This window comes from Triticum urartu, chromosome 6A (genome assembly GCF_056163025.1).
Source record: "Triticum urartu cultivar PI428250 chromosome 6A, HENAU_Tu73, whole genome shotgun sequence".
Classification (NCBI taxonomy): domain Eukaryota; kingdom Viridiplantae; phylum Streptophyta; class Magnoliopsida; order Poales; family Poaceae; genus Triticum; species Triticum urartu.
Window position 1 is genome coordinate 276,650,485 of NC_141878.1, and position 21,107 is coordinate 276,671,591.

General features: G+C 46.0%; 1 pseudogene; it reads right to left on the reverse strand.

Annotated features, from left to right (window-relative positions):
- Positions 1–4,182: 4,182 nt before the first annotated feature.
- Positions 4,183–20,157, reverse strand: LOC147964996 (uncharacterized; annotated as a pseudogene).
- Positions 20,158–21,107: the final 950 nt, after the last annotated feature.

Sequence of the window (21,107 nt, forward strand, 5' to 3'; positions counted from 1 at the left end):
AGAATTTTGGGATGTTACAAGAAGCCCTCCGTGATCGATGCCCCCTCCGGCTGAGCTTCGGAACAGGCCCCAAGATGGGATCTCGTGGATACAGAAAGTTGCGGCGGTGGAATTAGGTTTTTGGCTCCTCCTCCGATCGTTTGGGGGTACGTGGATATATATGGGAGGAAGAAGTACGTCGGTGGAGCTTCGAGGGGCCCACGAGGCAGGGAGCGCCCTCCACCCTCGTGACCGCCTCGTGGCTTTCTTGATGGAGGGTCCAAGTCTCCCGAGTCTTATCTGATGAGAAAATCACGTTCCCGAAGGTTTCATTCCGTTTGGACTTAGTTTGATATTTTGTTTCTCCGAAACACTGAAATAGGCAAAAAAACAGCAATTCTGGGCTGGGCCTCCGGTTAATAGGTTAGTCCCAAAAATAATATAAAAGTGGAAAATAAAGCCCAATATAGTCCAAAACAGTAGATAATATAGCATGGAGCAATCAAAAATTATAGATACGTTGGAGACGTATCAAGCATCCCCAAGCTTAATTCCTGCTCGTCCTCGAGTAGGTAAATGATAAAAACAGAATTTTTGATGCGGAGTGCTACTTGGCACAATTTTAATGTAATTCTTCTTAATTGTGGTATGAATATTCAGATCTAAAAGATTCAAGACAAAAGTTCATATTGACATAAAAATGATAATACTTCAAGCATACTAACTAAGCAATTATGTCTTCTCAAAATAACATGGCCAAAGAAAGTTCATCCCTACAAAATCATATAGTTTAGTCATGTTTCATTTTCGTCACAGAAGAATGCTCTCATCATGCACAACCCCGATGAAAAGCCAAGCAATTGTTTCATACTTTAGTAATCTCAAACCTATAAACTTTCACGCGATATATGAGCGCGAGCCATGGACATAGCACTATGGGTGGAATAGAGTATAATGAGGGGGGTTATGTGGAGAAGACAAAAAAGGAGAAAGTCTCACATCAACGAGGCTAATCAATGGGCTATGGAGATGCCCATCAATTGATGTTAATGCAAGGAGTAGGGATTGCCATGCAACGGATGCACTAGAGCTATAAATATATGAAAGCTCAACAAAAGAAACTAGTGGGTGTGCATCCAACTTGCTTGCTCACGAAGACCTAGGGCACTTGAGGAGACCCATTGTTGGAATATACAAGCCAAGTTCTATAATGAAAAATTCCCACTAGTGTATGAAAGTGATAACATGAGAGACTCTCTACTATGAAGATCATGGTGCTACTTTGAAGCACAAGTGTGGTAAAAGGATAGTAACATTGTCCCTTCTCTCCTTTTCTCTCTTTTTTGGGCCTTTTCTTTTTTATGGTCTTTCTCTCTTCTTTTTTGGGCCTTCTCTTTTTTTATGGCCTTCTCTTTTATATATATATATATATATATTCCTCACTTGGGACAATGCTCTAATAATGATGATCATCACACTTCTATTTATTTACAACTCAATGATTACAACTCGATACTAGAACAAAGATGACTCTATATGAATGCCTCCGGCGGTGTACCGGGATATGCAATGAACCAAGAGTGACATGTATGAAAGAATTATGAACGGTGGCTTTGCCACAAATACTATGTCAACTACATGATCATGCTAAGCAATATGACTGTGACGCCCCCGATTCAATCGTACACTAATCATACACGCAAACGTGTACGATCAAGATCAGGGACTCACGGAAAGATATCACAACACAACTCTACAAATAAAATAAGTCATACAAGCATCATATTACAAGCCAGGGGCCTCGAGGGCTCGAATACAAGAGCGCGATCATAGACGAGTCAGCGGAAGCAACAATATCTGAGTACAGACATAAGTTAAACAAGTTTGCCTTAAGAAGGCTAGCACAAACTAGGATACAGATCGAAAGAGGCGCAGGCCTCCTGCCTGGGATCCTCCTAAACTACTCCTGGTCGCCGTCAGCGGGCCGCACGTAGTAGTAGGCACCTCCCGAGTAATAGTAGTCGTCGTCGATGGTGGCGTCTGGCTCCTGGGCTCCAACGTCTGGTCGCAACAATCGAGTATAGAAAGGGGGAAAAGAGGGAGCAAAGCAACCGTGAGTACTCATCCAAAGTACTCGCAAGCAAGGAGCTACACTACATATGTATGCATTGGTATCAAATGGAATAAGGGTATCATATGTGGACTGAACTGCAGAATGCCGGAATAAGAGGGGGATAGCTAGTCCTTTCGAAGACTACGCTTCTGGCAGCCTCCGTCTTGCAGCATGTAGAAGAGAATAGACTGAAGTCCTCCAAGTAGCATCGCATAGCATAATCCTACCCGGCGATCCTCTCCTTGTCGCCCTGTTAGAGAGCGATCACCGGTTGTATTTGGCACTTGGAAGGGTGTGTTTTATTAAGTATCCGGTTCTAGTTGTCATAAGGTCAAGGTACAACTCCAAGTCGTCCTATTACCGAATATCATGGCTATTCGAATAGATTAACTTCCCTGCAGGGGTGCACCACATAACCCAACACGCTCGATCCCATTTGGCCAGACACACTTTCCTGGGTCATGCCCGGCCTCGGAAGATCAACACGTCGCAGCCCTACCTAGGCACAACAGAGAGGTCAGCACACCGGTCTAAATCCTATGGCGCAGGGGTCTAAGCCCATCGCCCATTGCACACCTGCACATTGCGTACGCGGCCGGTGAGCAGACCTAGCAACCTGCATTACAAAGGAAGTTGCGTTACGCGGTCCAACCCGGCGCGCGCCGCTCAGTCGCTGACGTCACGAAGGCTTCGGCTGATACCACGACGTCGAGTGCCCATAACTGTCCCCGCGTAGATGGTTAGTGCGTATAGGCCAGTAGCCAGACTCAGATCAAATACCAAGATCTCGTTAAGTGTGTTATTCTGAAATAACCATGGACGCCGACCAGGGCCAGGCCCACCTCTCTCCTAGGTGGTCTCAACCTGCCCTGTCGCTCCGCCACAAAGTAACCATCGGGGGCCTTTGGGAACTCAGGCCCACCTCTACCAGGATGGAGCCACCTGCCCCTTCATCCCCCAACATTGGAATCACTCGCGGGTACTCCTACGAGCCGACCCGTCTTTTAGTCATCACATGTATCATGTATAAAGTATATAGTATATACCCGTGATCACCTCCCGAGTGATCACGGCCTGATAGTATAGCATGGCAGACGGAAAAGAATGTAGGGCCACTGGTGGTAAACTAGCATCCTGTACTAAGCATTAGGATTGCAGGTAAAGGTAACAACAGTAGTAGCATGGACAAGCTATGCATCAGGATAGGATTAACGGAAAGCAGTAACATGCTACACTACTCTAATGCAAGCAATATAGAGGAGAGTAGGCGATATCTGGTGATGAAGGGGGGGGGGGCTTGCCTGGTTGCTCTGGCAAGAGAGAGGGGTCGTCAACACCGTAGTCGTACTGGGTAGCAGCGGCGTCGGTCTCGGTGTCTAGCGAGAGAATAGGGGGAAGAAACAATAAATATAATGCAAACAAATGCATGACGATGCACGACATGACAAAGCGTGATGCTAGGTGTGCCCTAACGCGGTACGAGGTGGTACCGGTGAAGGGGAAAACATTCGGGAAAGTATCCCCGATGTTTCGCGTTTTCGGGCAAAGGAGCCGGAGGGGGAAAGTTGCGTGTTTGCTATGCTAGGGATGCGTGGCGGACGAACAGGCTGCGTTTCCAGATTCGTCTCGTCGTTCTGAGCAACTTTCATGTACAAAGTTTTTCCATCCTAGCTACGATTTAAAAGATATGATTTTCTAAAGATTTTATTAATTTCTGGAATTTAATTAATTAGTTAAATTAATTCAAAATTGGATTTATGACATCAGCATGATGTCATGCTGACGTCAGCAGTCAACAGGGATTGACTGGTCAACCTGACCAGTGGGTCCCAGTGGTTAGTGACACATTTTAATTAAACATTTTAATCAGCCTAATTAGTATTAATTAGGGGTGGCCCCACTATCATACTCTGTTAGTTAATTAACATTAATTAATTAGGTTAATTGGTCATTAGATTAATTAATCTTAATTAGTTAATTTAATCAGAATTAATTAAGTTAATTAATTAGTTAATTAGTTAATTAATTATTTGTTTTTATCATTTATTATTCATTTATTTATTTTATTTTTATTATTTTTCTTTCCTTTTTTAACGTTGTAAGGGCGGGGCCCATACGTCATAGGCCTTGGGGGCCTTTAGCGGCAACGGCCTTAGCGGGCAGCGGGCGCCAGGCGCGGTTCGGGCACTGCCCGAGCGGGCGCTCCGGCCTGGCGCCGATGGCCACGGCCGCAGCTGGAGCAGGGCGGCGCGGCGAGCAGGGCAGTAGGCAGCGGCCAGGGGGCGCGAGGCAACGACGGGCGGCAAAGCATGAACCGACGCGAAGCGGCAGCAGCGGTGGCTGCAGCGGCGCCGGCAACAGCAGTAGCGCGGCACGGGGCGGCGAGCACGGGCGGTCGGGGGTGGAGCAGCGGCGCCGATGTGAAGCAGGGGCGCCGGCCGGCAGAGGCCGCGGGGCGCGCGTGGCGGGGCGACGTGGTTCGCGTGCGGGCGAACTGCGACGGGCCATGGCCACGCAGAGGCGGCGAGGTGAGGTGCACGGCCCTGGGTGGCCGCGTACGGCGAGGCGACGGCGGGGGATGGCTCGGGCGCGACGAGCGCGGGGAGGCCGCGAGCGAGCACAACCAGCAAAGGGGCGCGGCGGGACACGGTGAGCGCGGCTGGGTCGAGTGCGGCCCGGGCGCAACCAGCAGGGACCGCGGCGGGCACGGCGCGTGCAAGAGCGCGGATGCGGCGCGGTGAGCGAGCGAGGGAGAGGGGGCGAGGCGCGTGCTCACGGTGGGCGTAGGGGACGGGGCAACGGGGCGCGGGGAGGGGATGGGGACGACGCGCGGCAGGGAAGCAGGCCGGCGGAGAAGTCCGGCGAGGCGGCACGGTCTCTAGGCGGCGACGGTGAAGGGCACGGCGTCGGGGGGGGGGGAGGGGGCGTTCCCCTCGATCCGATCTGGATCGGGGAGGAGGGGGGCGAGTGGGGGAGTGGGGTGTCAGTGTGCTAGGGTTTGGGGGCATGGGGTTATGGAGAGGGTGGGGGGGGCCGACTTGGCCTGGGGGGTTGGCCTAGTGGGGCTGTGGCCTGCTGGGCCGGAGCCCAGTGGGGGGGGGGGGAGTTCCTTCTTCTTCTTTTTCTTTGTTTTCTGTTTTGTATTTTCTTTTATTTTACTTATTTACTTTTCTGTTTTATTCCATTTTAAAACATTTAGGCATTTTCTAAAAATATGTTTGCTGCACTATAATTACCCTCGTAATATTTGGCAACCACCGAACATTTTTGTTTCAACTTTTAAAAACTTTTGTTGTTTGCCATTTTTTGAATTGATTTTGAATCGGTTTGAACTAACGAAAGTTTAGCAACAGTAATCAAAGATGACATGGCATCTTTAGGAGAGCTTTACTATATCTTAAATATCCGGGCGTCACAATTCTCCTCGACTACAAGAAATCTCGTCCCGAGATTTCGGAGGTAGAAGGAAACAGTGCGGGGTATTCATCACGCAGGCGGTCCTCGCGTTCCCAAGTGGCTTCGTCTTCAGAGTGATTCGACCACTGGACTTTGAGGAACTTGATCGCCTTCTAACGTGTGTGGCGTTCAGCTTGGTCGAGAATGCGGACCGGATGCTCTTTATAGGATAGGTCCTGTTGCATTTCGAGCACTTCATGATCCACTGCTCGGATTGGATCCTTGAAGCAACGGCGGAGCTGTGACACGTGGAACACATCGTGAACCTGAGAATGGTTTGACGGAAGCTCCAGTTGATATGCCACTTTTCCACGCCTTTCGAGCATAGTGAATGGGCCAATATAGCGAGGAGCTTGCTTGCCCTTGATCCCGAAGCGGTGAGCACCCTTCATTGGTGTAACTCGAAAATAAGCCTTTTCGCCAGGTTGATAGACCATGTCTTTATGATGACGGTCATAATTACTCTTTTGACGTGACTGAGCAGCCTTGAGATTCTCGCGAATAATGCGAACTTGTTCTTCGGTGTAGCGACCAGACCTCAAACAGTCTGATCTCTGTGCTCGGGTGTCATCCCTGGATCAGTAATGCTGACACCACACAGTACTCGGAGGATTTATAGCAGAGTAGCAATCACACACTTATTACATCGAGTGTCTCATGAGAGAACTTATTACAATAAATATGGCTTAAGGCCATCTAATAACGATAACAGCGGAAGGCTTGGAAGATAAGTGAGTCCATCAACTCCAACGGCATCACTGAGTATAGAACCACGACCTAAAAACTCCTTAATCGTCGTCTGAAAAGTCTGCAACATTAACGTTGCAGCCCGAAACGGGCCAGCACATGGAATATGCTGGCAAGGTAACACATAGAGAGTAATGGAATGAAACAACTATACTATATGCATATTTGGCTGGTGGAAAGCTCTATGGTTACAGTTTTGCGTAAAGCCAATTTTTCCCTACTTCAAAGGAATAAATTTATTTAACTATCATGGTGGTTGTTAAACATTGAGAATGGTTGACAGCATTCTCAATCCCAATTAAGCATCACCATTAAACATAACCCAACAAAATTAATTTAGAGTAACATATTGAGATTCACATTAAAATCCAAGTACTAGATACTCAAGATGTCCATAACCGGGAACACGGCTAACCATGATTAGTTTATTACACTCTGCAGAGGTTTGTGCACTTTTCCCCACAAGACTCGATCGCCTCCGTTTGGTTTCTCGCACTACATGGTGTTTGAGAAGACGGATGACCGAGACATAGTCTTTCAGAAGCGCTAGCACCTTACGATCGGGTAGACCGTACCACCTACATCCCCTACATCTGCTAGTCTACCACTGTAAGAGTTCGCACGACTTAGTCAACTATGCTAGAGCCCATAATAGCTTGTGGCTGCACACGGAAGTTTCTAGTATGAATAGTCTCATGATCCCTTTGAGCCTGGGTGGCGGTCCAAAAGAAAACAGGCAAGTCCTGGAATACCCAGGTGCCTCAATCCACCCAAATGTGTGTTTAAGTCGCCACCTTAGATAAACCATTAATTAACAATCTCACATCTGTCATGGATTTCACTCACCCAATCCACGTCTACTAGCATAGCTTGGCATAATAAGCAAACATAGAAGTAACTCCCAAAGGTTTGATAATAAACAGGTAATAGGTACTACCTCATCTATTTCCCATCCCACAAATTAATTAGATCCTAATCATGCAATGTGTGAGGATTGATCTAATGCAATAAAACTGGGTAGTAGAAAAGATATGATCAAAGTGTTACTTGCCTTGCTGATGATCCGCGAAACCTAACGATTCGAAGTAACAGGCGGCGCACTCCGGGTATTCTATCGCAGACAAACAAACAAGCATACAATAAGTACTCATCTAATGCATAGGTAAAACTCAAATAAGAGATCTAACCAGAAGGTTCAACTTAAGAACTCTGGCTGGCAAAAAGAATCAAATCGAACGAAGCAACGAAAATCAAACGGCGAAAGAAAACAACATCGTTCTAGTAATCTGGATCTAGGGCAAATTTTACAGTAGCAAAATCTTGTTTAAGTTGGTTAAACGGATAGAGGGTTTCGAGACGAATCCCTAGACGCTTGAATCGCCTGATTCCGATAAACGAGCGAAAAGTTATACTAAAACGAAAATCGGATCAGGAATCGCGATCAGAAAAATCACGGATTTTAATCCGAGAAAAAGAAAAACGACGAACGCCGATTTTTTTTCTTTTTTTTCGGCACGGAAATCGAGGCGCGACGAACCTCGACGGCGGAAACCGGCGGCAGCCGCGGCGGCGGCGGACGAGACGGGGCTGATGGGCTGGGGCGGCTCGGGGCGGCGCTATTTAAAGGCTGCCCCTGGGCGGTGTCCCGCTCGGGTACGCCCGAAGTCGGTTCGTTTTTTTAATTATTCCGCTCAGAAGAAAAATAAAAAGAAATACTAAACGGACTCTAAAAATTCCGAAATTAATTTTCACGGGCTTCTAAAATCAAGCCGCACAAAGTAAACATTTATTTGGGACCTAAATGCAATTTTGAAAAACACATTTTTTTTCCTAAATTCAAATAAAGCACCGAAAAACTCCAAAATAAAATATTATTTGATTTTATTATTAAATCCTCAATATTTCTTTATTTTGGGAAAGTCATTTTATTCCCTCTCTCATATTTTTGTAATAGAAATAATTGATGATAACATAAATAAAATCAAATGATCCTATTCTCAAGATTTGAGAAAACTCAAATATGAAAATAACGAAATCCCCAACTCTCTCCGTGGGTCATTGAGTTGCGTAGAATTTCTAGGATCAACCAAAGTGCAAAAATAAAATATGATATGCATGATGATCTAGTGTATAACATTCCAAATTGAAAATTTGGGATGTTACAAACCTACCCCCCTTAAGATGAATCTCGCCCTCGAGATTCGGGTTGGCTAGAAAATAGGTGAGGGTGGTCTTTGAGCAAATCTTCCTCTCGCTCCCAGGTGGCTTCATCCTCCGTGTGGTGGCTCCACTGAACTTTGCAAAACTTGATAACCTTGCTGCGAGTAACTCGGTTGGCAAACTCGAGAATCTTGACTGGTCTCTCCTCGTAGGTCAAATCGTTATCCAACTGAATAGTTTCCAATGGCACCGTGTCTCTCAACGGTATGTCAGCCATCTCCGCGTGACATTTCTTTAACTGAGAAACGTGGAACACATCATGTACTCCTGACAATCCTTCGGGCAATTCCAACTTGTAGGCCACTTCTCCCATACGCTCCAAAACTCGATATGGTCCTACAAATCGTGGCGCTAACTTACCTTTAACTCCAAAACGCTTTGTTCTCCGAAGTGGAGATACTCGAAGATAAGCTCTATTTCCGACTTCATAAACTGTCTCCTTGCGTTTAGAATCTGCATAACTCTTCTGTCTGGACTGGGCTACCTTGAGCCTATCGCGAATCAACTTCACCTTCTGTTCAGACTCCTTGATCAAGTCGGGTCCAAACAACTGGCGGTCTCCAACTTCGTCCCATGACAACGGTGTCCTGCACCTCCTTCCGTACAAAGCTTCGAAAGGGGCCATCTTCAAACTGGTTTGGTAACTGTTGTTGTAAGAGAACTCTGCATATGGCAAATTATCGTCCCAACTAGATCCATAATCTAGTGCACAAGCTCTCAGCATATCCTCCAAAATCTGATTGACTCTCTTGGTCTGTCCATCTGTCTGTGGATAAAAAGCTGTACTGCATTCTAGCCTGGTACCCAAAGTTTCGTGCAACTACTTCCAGAACTTTGAGGTAAACTGGATTCCTCTATCTGATACGATACTCCTCGGAACTCCATGCAGACATACTATTCTGGTCATGTATATCTTTGCCAACTTAGCACTGGTGTAAGTGGTCTTTACTGGGATGAAATGAGCTACTTTCGTCAATCGATCAACTACAACCCAAATTGAGTCATAGCCTGAACGGGTCCTGGGTAATCCTGTGATAAAATCCATGCCTAACTTATCCCACTTCCATTCGGGTATCGGCAATGGTTGTAACAATCCTGCTGGCTTCTGATGCTCTGCCTTTACTCTCTGACATACATCACAAACTGCTACATACTCCGCAATATCCTTCTTCATTCCGGTCCACCAGAAAATATCCTTCAAATCCAAATACATCTTGGTGTTTCCTGGGTGAATCGAAACGGTGAATCGTGTGCCTCTTGCAAAATCAACTTCCTGATCTCCGGGTCATTGGGCACGTAAACACGGTCTTCAAACCATAGGGTGTCGTGCTCATCCTCACGAAATCCTTTAGCTTTTCCTTTGCTCAGTTTCTCCTTTATAGCGGCAATCTCTTTGTCAGCTTTCTGAGCTTCTCTGATTCTATGCATCAAAGTTGACTGAATCTCCAATGCTGCTACATAGCCTCTCGGAACTATTTCCAAACATAGTTCATGAAGATTTTCTGCTAACTCCCTTGGTATTTCTCCCGTCATTAATGTATTGACATGGCTCTTGCGGCTTAATGCGTCTGCTAATACATTAGCCTTTCCGGGGTGATAATGCAATTTCATATCATAATCCTTGATAAGCTCCAACCATCTCCTTTGTCTGAGATTTAACTCCTTCTGTGTGAAAATGTACTTCAAACTCTTATGATCCGTGTACACCTCACAATGATTTCCAATGAGAAAATGTCTCCATGTTTTCAAAGCATGCACTACGGCTGCTAACTCCAAATCATGTGTAGCATAATTTAACTCATGAGGCTTCAGTTGTCTTGAGGCATATGAAACAACTCTCCTTTCCTGCATAAGCACTGCTCCAAGTCCTCGACGTGAAGCGTCGCAATACACCTCATAATCCTTGGTTTGGTCTGGCAAGATCAATACTGGTGAGGTAACTAAGCGTTTCTTCAACTCCTGGAAACTAGCCTCACATTCCTCTGTCCGTATGAACTTGGTATCCTTCTTCAACAACTCAGTCATAGGCTTCGCAATCTTTGAGAAATTCTCAATAAATCTCCGGTAGTATCCTGCGAGTCCAAGAAAACTCCGGATCTCTCCAACTGTTGTTGGGGCTTCCCACTTGGTCACGGTTTCAACTTTAGCGGGATCTACTGCTATACCTTCTCCAGATATAACATGTCCGAGGAATCCTACTTCCTTCAACCAAAACTCACATTTGTTGAACTTGGCATATAATTGATGTTCTCTGAGCTTTCCAAGTACCAAACGCAAATGCTCCTTATGTTCCTCTTCATTCTTCGAATAAATCAGGATATCATCAATGAACACTACGACGAACTTATCCAAAAACTCCATAAACACTTTGTTCATCATGTTCATAAAATAGGCAGGTGCGTTAGTCAGACCAAATGACATAACGGTATACTCATACAGCCCATACCTGGTGGTAAAAGCTGTCTTCGGAATATCCTGTTCTCGAATCTTCAACTGGTGGTATCCTGATCGCAGATCGATCTTGGAAAATACCTTAGCTCCTTGCAATCGATCAAACAGATCGTTGATCATTGGTAGCGGGTACTTGTTCTTGATCGTTACTTCATTCAATCCTCGATAATCAACAACCATCCTTAATGATCCATCCTTCTTCTCCACTAGTAGTACTGGCGATCCCCAAGGCGAAGAACTTGGGCGAATATATCCCTTATCCAGTAACTCCTTAATCTGGTTCTTAATTTCCACCAAATCCTTTGCTGGCATCCTATATGGTCTCTTTGATATTGGACCTGTGCCTGGCAATAGCTCAATCAAAAACTCAATATCTCTATCCGGTGGCATGCCTGGCAACTCCTCTGGAAATACATCAGGGAAATCCTTTACCACTGGTACTTCCTCCTGTACAACTCCTGTTAGGCAATTTACTTGAGTCCTCTTTGGCACATGCCTAGATACATACTTGATCCTTCTCCCTTCTGGGGTGGTAAGAAAAATTGACTTACTAGCACATTCTATATTCCCTTCATACTTGGATAACCAATCCATGCCTAATATCACATCCAATCCTTGAGATTCCAATACTATTAGGTCTGAAAAAACATAGTTACCAATCCTTAATGGTAACCGATCACACCATAGACTAGCCACATACTCTGCTCCAGGCGAGGTTACTAACATGGGTGACCTAAGGGCTTGGGTTGGTAGGTTATACTTATCCACAAATCCCCTTGAGATGTATGAATGCGATGCACCAGTATCAAAAAGAACGAGTGAAGTAAATGACTTAACCAAAAACTTACCTATTACTGCATCGGGCTGAGCTTCAACCTCCTCCACGCTAACGTGGTTCACCTGTCCCCTGTTGAAAGGGTTCGGCTTTCCCAGAACTTCCATTGCCATTTTGGCCTTCAGGACATTCATTGGCATAATGTCCTGTCTTCGAACACTTAAAGCAAGTGACTTGGCTCAAGTCCTTCTTGGCTGGGGTTGAGGGGTTGGTGCGGTTCTGGCCGTTGCTTCCTCCATTGCCATTATCATTCTTGGTGCCATTGTGATTGTGCGAGCTACCTCCTCCATGGGTATGCTGAAAATGTCCTCCCGGTCTAGGGGTAAAACGTGGCTTCTGCTGAGCTCCTGAATTGTACTTTCCTTGTCCATACTTCCTCTTGCGATTCTCAATTTGCTGCTGCATCCCTTCAATCATAAGAGCACGATCTACCAACTCCTGGTAGTTGTTGAAGGTGGCTACCATCAACTGCATGCTCAACTCATCATTCAGTCCTTCTAAAAACTTCTCCTGCTTCACTGCATCCGTAGCGACGTCATTTGGTGCATAACGTGCTAACTTACTAAATTCCTCCACATACTGGCCAACTGTCCTTCCTCCTTGGCGCAAGTTGCGAAACTCACGTTTCTTCATGGCCATAGCTCCTGCTGAAACGTGTGCAGTATGAAAAGCCTACTGAAACTGGTCCCATGTGACAGTGTCAACTGGGAAAGTGGCTGTGAAATTCTCCCATCATGATGCTGCGGGTCCTTCTAACTGATGTGCGGCAAACTTCACCTTCTCCGCATCTGTGCATCCTACTGTGGTCAACTCCCTAGCTGTCTTGCGGAGCCAATCATCTGCTACTATCGGCTCGGTGCTACTGGAAAACACCGGCGGATTCAGCCTAAGAAAACGGGCTAAGTGGTCAACAGGTGGTGGTGGTGGTGGTGGGTTGTTGTTGTTGTTGTTCCCCTGATTCTGATTCTGGACTAGTAACTGCATCAATGTGTTTTGCTGCTGGATCAACTGGGTGAGCTCCGGTGGAAAGGTAAATCCGGGGTCACGTCTCGGAGGCATCTAAGGGTTTAGAAAAGATGAGATATAAGAATAGAGGGGGTCTAAAGAGAAAACACTACCCATATGCACATGAGGCAAAATCAAACAATTCACTTCAATCAATCAAACAAAGGCATACAATCGATCTAACTATCGCAAAAGTGCTCGGACTACTATATTTGCATGGTGGACTACTACTACTGATGAGGTGGTCTACTAGAAATATTCTTCGGTTGCAGACTCCATGATATCTGCTCCAGCTTCATCAACATAGTCATCATCGCTACTATCTGGTTCTGAGTCGGTGCCGTCGATGATGATGTAGTCTTCCGGGCTAATCTCCTGGGTTCTTCGTCTTCATCTACTGGCGTAGGGTCTCCCATAAATATTCCAATCTTCTTGATCAGGTCGTCATTCTTCTCCACCAATACTTCAATTTCCTCTTCATAATCTTCACGTGTAGCCTTGAGTTCTTCCTCCAGTTCCTTGATTCTAGTCTTAGCCTTCTTCAGATCTATCATGTCCGCGCACATCTGGTTCTCCTGTCGTCGAATGTGCTGGTTTAACTCCTGGATAAAAGCTGCGATTGATCTATCCTTCCTGGTGCTGATCATCTCCCAGTGCTCATCTCGGCACCCACAAATCTGGTAGATAGTATCCTTGAGGTCCTTGCGGTAGACTTCTCCAATGCGTCCCATGGCGATGTGAGCTGCCATGCTCTTTCCTAGACTCCAAGTTGGTGCATCAAAATAAAACTCTATGGGCTCAGTGACTGGCATGAACGTCCTTCCTGGAACTTGAACTTGAATCATCCAGCGCTCTTCTTCAGGTAAAGTGGCGTTGTAGGTTCCTGTGAAGCTTGGTACTCCTATGTTCAGGTATTTAGTGACTTCCTTCAAGTGACATCCAAAGGGTGTAACTTCATCCAGTTGTGTGAACTTGTTCCTTGCATCCGCCATCCTAAAGAGTAGAAAAGATGAGAGGTCAGAAGAGAAGAGAGTGAATAGTGATCTAGGTCTTGTGCTTCGTGGTCGTGTCCTACAGTCAGCGTGTGCTCTGATACCATCTCTGTAGCGACCAGACCTCAAACAGTCTGATCTCTGTGCTCTGGTGTCATCCCTGGATCAGTAATGCTGACACCACACAGTACTCGGAGGATTTATAGCAGAGTAGCAATCACACACTTATTACATCGAGTGTCTCATAAGAGAACTTATTACAATAAATATGGCTTAAGGCCATCTAATAACGATAACAGCGGAAGGCTTGGAAGATAAGTGAGTCCATCAACTCCAACGGCATCACTGAGTATAGAACCACGACCTAAAAAATCCTTAATCGTCGTCTGAAAAGTCTGCAACATTAACGTTGCAGGCCGAAACGGGCCAGCACATGGAATATGCTGGCAAGGTAACACATAGAGAGTAATGGAATGAAACAGCTATACTATATGCATATTTGGCTGGTGGAAAGCTCTATGGTTACAGTTTTGCGTAAAGCCAATTTTCCCCTACTTCAAAGGAATAAATTTATTTAACTATCATGGTGGTTGTTAAACATTGAGAATGGTTGACAGCATTCTCAATCCCAATTAAGCATCATCATTAAACATAACCCAACAAAATTAATTTAGAGTAACATGTTGAGATTCACATGATAATCCAAGTACTAGAGACTCAAGATGTCCATAACCGGGGACACGGCTAACCATGATTAGTTTATTACACTCTGCAGAGGTTTGCGCACTTTTCCCCACAAGACTCGATCGCCTCCGTTTGGTTTCTCGCACTACATGGTGTTTGAGAAGACGGATGACCGAGACATAGTCTTTCAGAAGCGCTAGCACCTTATGATCAGGTAGACCGTACCACCTACATCCCCTACATCTGCTAGTCTACCACTGTAAGAGTTTGCACGACTTAGTCAACTATGCTAGAGCCCATAATAGCTTGTGGCTGCACACGGAAGTTTCTAGTATGAATAGTCTCATGATCCCTTTGAGCCTGGGTGGCGGTCCAAAAGAAAACAGGCAAGTACTGGAATACCCAGGTGCCTCAATCCACCCAGATGTGTGTTTAAGTTGCCACCTTAGATAAACCATTAATTAACAATCTCACATCTATCATGGATTTCACTCACCCAATCCACGTCTACTAGCATAGCTTGGAATAATAAGCAAACGTAGAAGTAACTCCCAAAGGTTTGATAATAAACAGGTAATAGGTACTACCTCATCTACTTCCCATCCCACAAATTAATTAGATCCTAATCATGCAATGTGTGAGGATTGATCTAATGCAATAAAACTGGGTAGTAGAAAAGATATGATCAAAGTGTTACTTGCCTTGCTGATGATCCGCGAAACCTAACGATTCGAAGTAACAGGCGGCGCACTCCGGGTATTCTATCGCAGACAAACAAACAAGCATACAATAAGTACTCATCTAATGCACAGGTAAAACTCAAATAAGAGATCTAACCAGAAGGTTCAACTTAAGAACTCCGGTTGGCAAAAAGAATCAAATCGAACGAAGCAACGGAAATCAAACGGCGAAAGAAAACAACATCGTTCTAGTAATATGGATCTAGGGCAAATTTTACAGTAGCAAAATCTTGTTTAAGTTGGTTAAACGGATAGAGGGTTTTGAGACGAATCCCTTGGCACTTGAATCGCCTGATTCCGATAAACGAGCGAAAAGTTATACTAAAACGAAAATCGGATCAGGAATCGCGATCAGAAAAATGGTGGATTTTAATCCGAGAAAAAGAAAAACGACAAACGCTGATTTTTTTGTTTTGTTTTTTTTCTCTTTTTTTCGGCACGGAAAAAGAGGCGCGACGAACCTCGGCGGCGGAAACCGGCGGCGGCGGCGACGGACGACGGCGGCGGTGGCGGCGGACGAGGCGGGGCTGATGGGCTGGGGCGGCTCGGGGCGGCGCTATTTAAAGGCTGCCCCCGGGCGGTGTCCCGCTCGGGTACGGCCCGAAGTCGGTTCGTTTTTTTAATTATTCCGCTCGGAAGAAAAATAAAAAGAAATACTAAACGGACTCCAAAAATTCTGAAATAAATTTTCACGGGCTTCTAAAATCAAGCCACACAAGGTGAACATTTATTTGGGACCTAAATGCTATTTTGAAAAACGCATTTTTTTCCTAAATTCAAATAAAACACCGAAAAACTCCGAAATAAAATCTTATTTGATTTTATTATTAAATCCTCAATATTTCTTTATTTTGGGAAAGTCATTTTATTCCCTCTCTCATATTTTTGTAATAGAAATAATTGATGATAAAATAAATAAAATCAAATGATCCTATTCTCAAGATTTGAGAAAACTCAAATATGAAAATAACGAAATCCCCAACTCTCTCCGTGGGTCATTGAGTTGCGTACAATTTCTAGGATCAACCAAAATGCAAAAATAAAATATGATATGCATGATGATCTAGTGTATAACATTCCAAATTGAAAATTTGGGATGTTACATTCGGCCTGTTGGATAATATCCGGACCGAAGAGTGGACGTTCCCCAGTTTCTGACCAGTTCAGAGGGGTTCGACACTTTCGTCCATATAGCACTTTGAAGGGGACATCTTCAGACTAGCTTGATAGCTATTGTTATAAGAGAACTCGGCATATGGAAGAGATTCCTCCCATTTCTTGCCGAATGAAATTACACAAGCTCGAAGCATGTCTTCGAGAACTTGGTTGACACGTTCAACCTGTCCTTGCGACTGAGGATGAAACGCCGTACTGAACGACAGATGAGTTCCCATAGCTTCTTGGAAACTTGCCCAAAATCTTGAAGTGAATAAACTGCCACGGTCTGAACTGATAACCAGTGGAATACCGTGAAGTGAAACAATTCTGGCCATGTAGAGAGTAGCAAGCTGACTAGCAGTGATTATCTCTTTGACCGCCAGAAAATGTGCAACTTTAGAAAGCCGGTCAATGATGACAAGAATAACATCATTACCTTTCTGCGATTTGGGAAATCCAGTGACGAAGTCCATTTCAACATGGTCCCATTTCCATTCAGGAATAGAGATAGGTTGCAGAGTTCCAGCAGGCCTTTGATGCTCTGCTTTGATACGGCAACAAACGTCACACTCAGCAACATAACGAGCAATATCCTGCTTCATATTAGACCACCAGAATCTTTGTCGGATGTCTTGGTACATCTTTGTACTACCAGGATGAATAGACAAAGGCGTATCATGAGCTTCTTTCATAACCTCTTTAGTTTGATCCAGGTTTTTCCTCGAACGTGGTACCACTAGGCGGCCTTTGAAGTACAAGGCTTCATCATCGGCGATAGAGAAGAAGGAGGGCTTTCCTTCTGCTAGATGATGTTTAATCTTATGGACTTCAGAGTCACAACCTCGAATAGTCTTTATACCAGCTACGAGATCTGGTACGACAGCCAGGGTATTTAGAGAACCCTTAGTAACAACACAAAGATTCATCTTCTGAAACTCTGGGGGAGGGGGGGGGGGCGAGTGCTCCAGGAGGAACAATATGAAGGTTCAGCTTTCTAAATTCTTCGACAAGCGAGGGCTGAACTTTGTGAACCTGGAGGTGATTGCAGTAAGACTTGTGGCTCAAGGCATCAGCCATTACATTAGCCTTGCCGGGGGTATAGGATATACCCACGTCAAAGTCTGCAACAGTCTTCATCCATCTCTGCTGACGGAGGTTCAGATCTGGCTGAGTAAATAGATACTTCAGACTTTGGTGGTCGGTGAAGATCTCGCAACGATTACCGAGAAGGTAATGTCGCCACTGCTTTAGTGCATGAATGACATCAGCAAGCTCGAGGTCGTGAACTGGGTAGTTTTCTTCATGAGGGCGCAGTTGACGAGAGGCATAAGCAATCACTCTGCGCTCTTGCATTAGGACACAACCTAATCCTTGACGGGAAGCATTGCAGTAAATGACGAAGTCCTTCTTAGTATCAGGTGGAGCAAGCACTGGGGCAGAAGTCAACTTGTCTTTGAGCACCTGGAAACTTTCCTGACACTTGTCTGTCCAGTCGAACTTGACACCCTTATGCAACAGATTAGTCAGAGGCCTGGCAATCTTGGAGAAGTTCTCGACGAATCGATGGCAATAGCTAGCGAGACCGAGAAAACTTCGGACTTGCTTGACATTCTTCGGAGGAGTCCAATCGAGAATAGCGTGAACTCGTTCAGGGTTGACGGCAATACCATCCTTGGAGATGACATGCCCAAGATAGGTTACTTCGGGGAGCCAAAATTCACACTTGGAATACTTAGCATACAGTTGATGCCCTCGAAGCTTTTCCAGCACAAGACGAAGATGTTCAACATGTTCTTCCTTGTTCTTGGAAAATACAAGGATATCGTCCAAATATACCACAAAGAACTTGTCGAGGTAATCCATGAATATATAGTTCATCAGACGAGAGAAGGTGGCTGGAGCATTCGTTAAGCCAAATGACATGACGGTGTACTCGTATGATCCATACCGAGTCACGAAGGCGGTTTTTGGGATATCCTCCTCACGAACACGGATCTGGTGGTAACCCAACCTCAAGTCGAGTTTGGAGAACACTGATGAGCCAGCCAGTTGATCATAAAGATCATTGATCCGAGGAAGAGGATATTTATTCTGAATGGTAGCTTGGTTTATAGGATGGTAGTCTTGGACTAATATGTTTTTCCCATCCTTCTTCTTAACAAAGAGAGAAGGCGCTCCCCAAGGAGAGCAACTTGGGCGTATGAAACCTTTGACAAGAGATTTGTCGATTTCCTCCTTAAGCTCAATGAGTTCATGCGGCGGCATCTTGTAGGGTCGTTTGGCTATAGGGGTGGTGCCGGGTTTGAAGTCGATGATGAATTCGACAGCTCTAGCAGGGGGAATCCCTGGAAGTTCTTCTGGGAAGACGTCTTGGAATTCACGAACGACGGGAATGTTTTCAATGCCCTCGAGTGGTGCAGCGTTCAACGCATTCAAGGCATAAAGCCATGTCTCGGCGTTCTGACCTAGATGAGCTTGGTAAGCTATTATTTCATCAGAAGGGTGTAGCAGATGGACGACTTTAGTGGCGCAAACTATAGAAGCAGTATGCGCTTTCAACCAATCCATTCCCAGAATGAGGTCGATGTTAGATGACTTTAGGATAATGGGAGAGGCATAGAATTCCAGCCCTTCGATTTCCACGGGGACGTCGATGCCAACCAGTGAGGTTTGACATTGTCCCATGGGTTTTTTTACCAATACCGAAGTGTTCATCTCCTCACACTTAACGTCATGCTTGTATGCAAAATCTTCTGACATGAATGAATGCGATGCTCCTGAATCGAATAAAACAAATGCAGGTACTAAATTTACGAGGAGTGTACCCATCACAGTAGCAGGCTGGTCTAGAACTTCATTGAGATCAATGTGGTTGGCATGAACACGACCATAAGACTTGGCATTGTTATTGCAAGGCTGGTTGCTTCCACGACCAGCTGTGGGAAGGGCCAGTTGATTCTGGTTCTGATTCTGATAGCAGTTCCTGGCAAGGTGACCAGGTTGGCCACACTTGTAGCACAGACCATTATTGGGAGTGGGAATAGGAGCTTGGGGTGGTGGAGCTGGAAGCCTTGGCTGCCTAGTTGGTGGAGCAGGCAGACGAGGTGCAGCATAGGACTGCCTTGGGGCAGGTGCAGTTGGCTGGTATATGCTGTTGGGAATCCATATCTTACGCTTCTGCGAGGACGGGCTCGAAGATGAGCCCGTGTCACGGTTGCGCCTGTGAGAGCCCTGGTATTCCTGCAGACCAGTCTCGACATTGATGGCCTTGTTCACCAGGGTGGCGAAATTAGCAAAGTCATGCACTAGAAGTGCGAGCTTGATGTCAGCTTGAAGGCCATCATGGAACTTCTCCTGTCTGCGTGCATCAGTTGCAATGTCCTCTTCAGCATAGCGGGACAAGTCCAGAAACTCCCGCTGATAAGCTTCCACAGTTTTGTTGCCTTGGGTGAGGTTGCGGAACTCTCGCTTCTTCCGGTCCATGACTCCCTGAGGAATGAAACGAGCACGGAAGGCAACTTGGAAGTCTGGCCAGGTGATGATTGTTCCAGCTGGCAGAGTACGCCTGTGGCTGTCCCACCATTGAGCTGCGGGTCCTTTCAGGAAGAAAGAAGCAAAGGTGACGTAGCTGGTAGGGGCTACATCAGCAGACTCCATCTCATAGGTGATGTCACGGAGCCAGTCATCAGCATCCAGAGGCTGAGTTGAGCTGCGGTACATGGTTGGGTTGAGGCGCATGAAATCCTGCAGAGTCACTTGGGTTGGCTGCTAGTTCATATTGGGGCGAGGAAACTGAGCCATAATATTCTCCATGAACTGACGATTCAGCTCAAACTGTTGCATCATCCCAGCCATGTACTCAGGCGGTGGTGGGGCGTTGCCACCACGACCACGACCACCTGGTCTAACCATTCTGCTAATATATAACAGGGGTAGTTCAGCATTGAGAAATTTGCAAAGACAAGAATCATTCATGATGAAACATGCACAACGAAAGCAGCACGATAGATACTACATAGTAGTCGGCATATCTTACAAAAGAGATCATGCATAGAGTTTGGTACATAGACTAAGATCATCATAGGCGGCACGCGGGCTTGCGGCGAATGCATCTAACACTAACAAGCAAGCCTACATCAGTCCCACGCGGTACTGCGGAGGTAGCTGTAGCCTGAAAGCTGGTAGTGTGGCATCAGGAACTCCACGTCGGCAACCTGGGGTCCGCGGGTACTCTGGTGCAGAACCCGACGCTCAAGTGGCAGAAGAGGACCAAGTGCGGGAGAGTAGCCTCCCACATCTGGCAAGCCGACACCCTGGGGCATCACGGTCCTGGCAGGGTAGACCACAGAACGCGACAAATCACCAGATTGGACAGAGGGGTGCAATAGCGTCAGAGCATGATACAAGTGCTGACGGATGGTGTACAACTCGTGGCGAAGAGCTCGGTTAGCTCTATCCAGCCCATCAGCATGCAGAACCAGGTTCTGATGGTAGAAGGGCTCTCGGGTGACAGTGGAGTAGGCCGCAGTGTAGTAACCCTCCGCACCAACATCGGATGCGATAGCAATGTGACTGAAGGGGGAAGTGTCCAATTCCCGATACCCTCCACGAAGACGTGTCAGAGCAGCATAAGCAGCATCGTGGACCGCCATGTCGATAGTCACTCCAACACCATGAGCAGTGTGCAGCACGGTAGTGGAGTCATACTCCCGGGAGTAGAGGTGGAC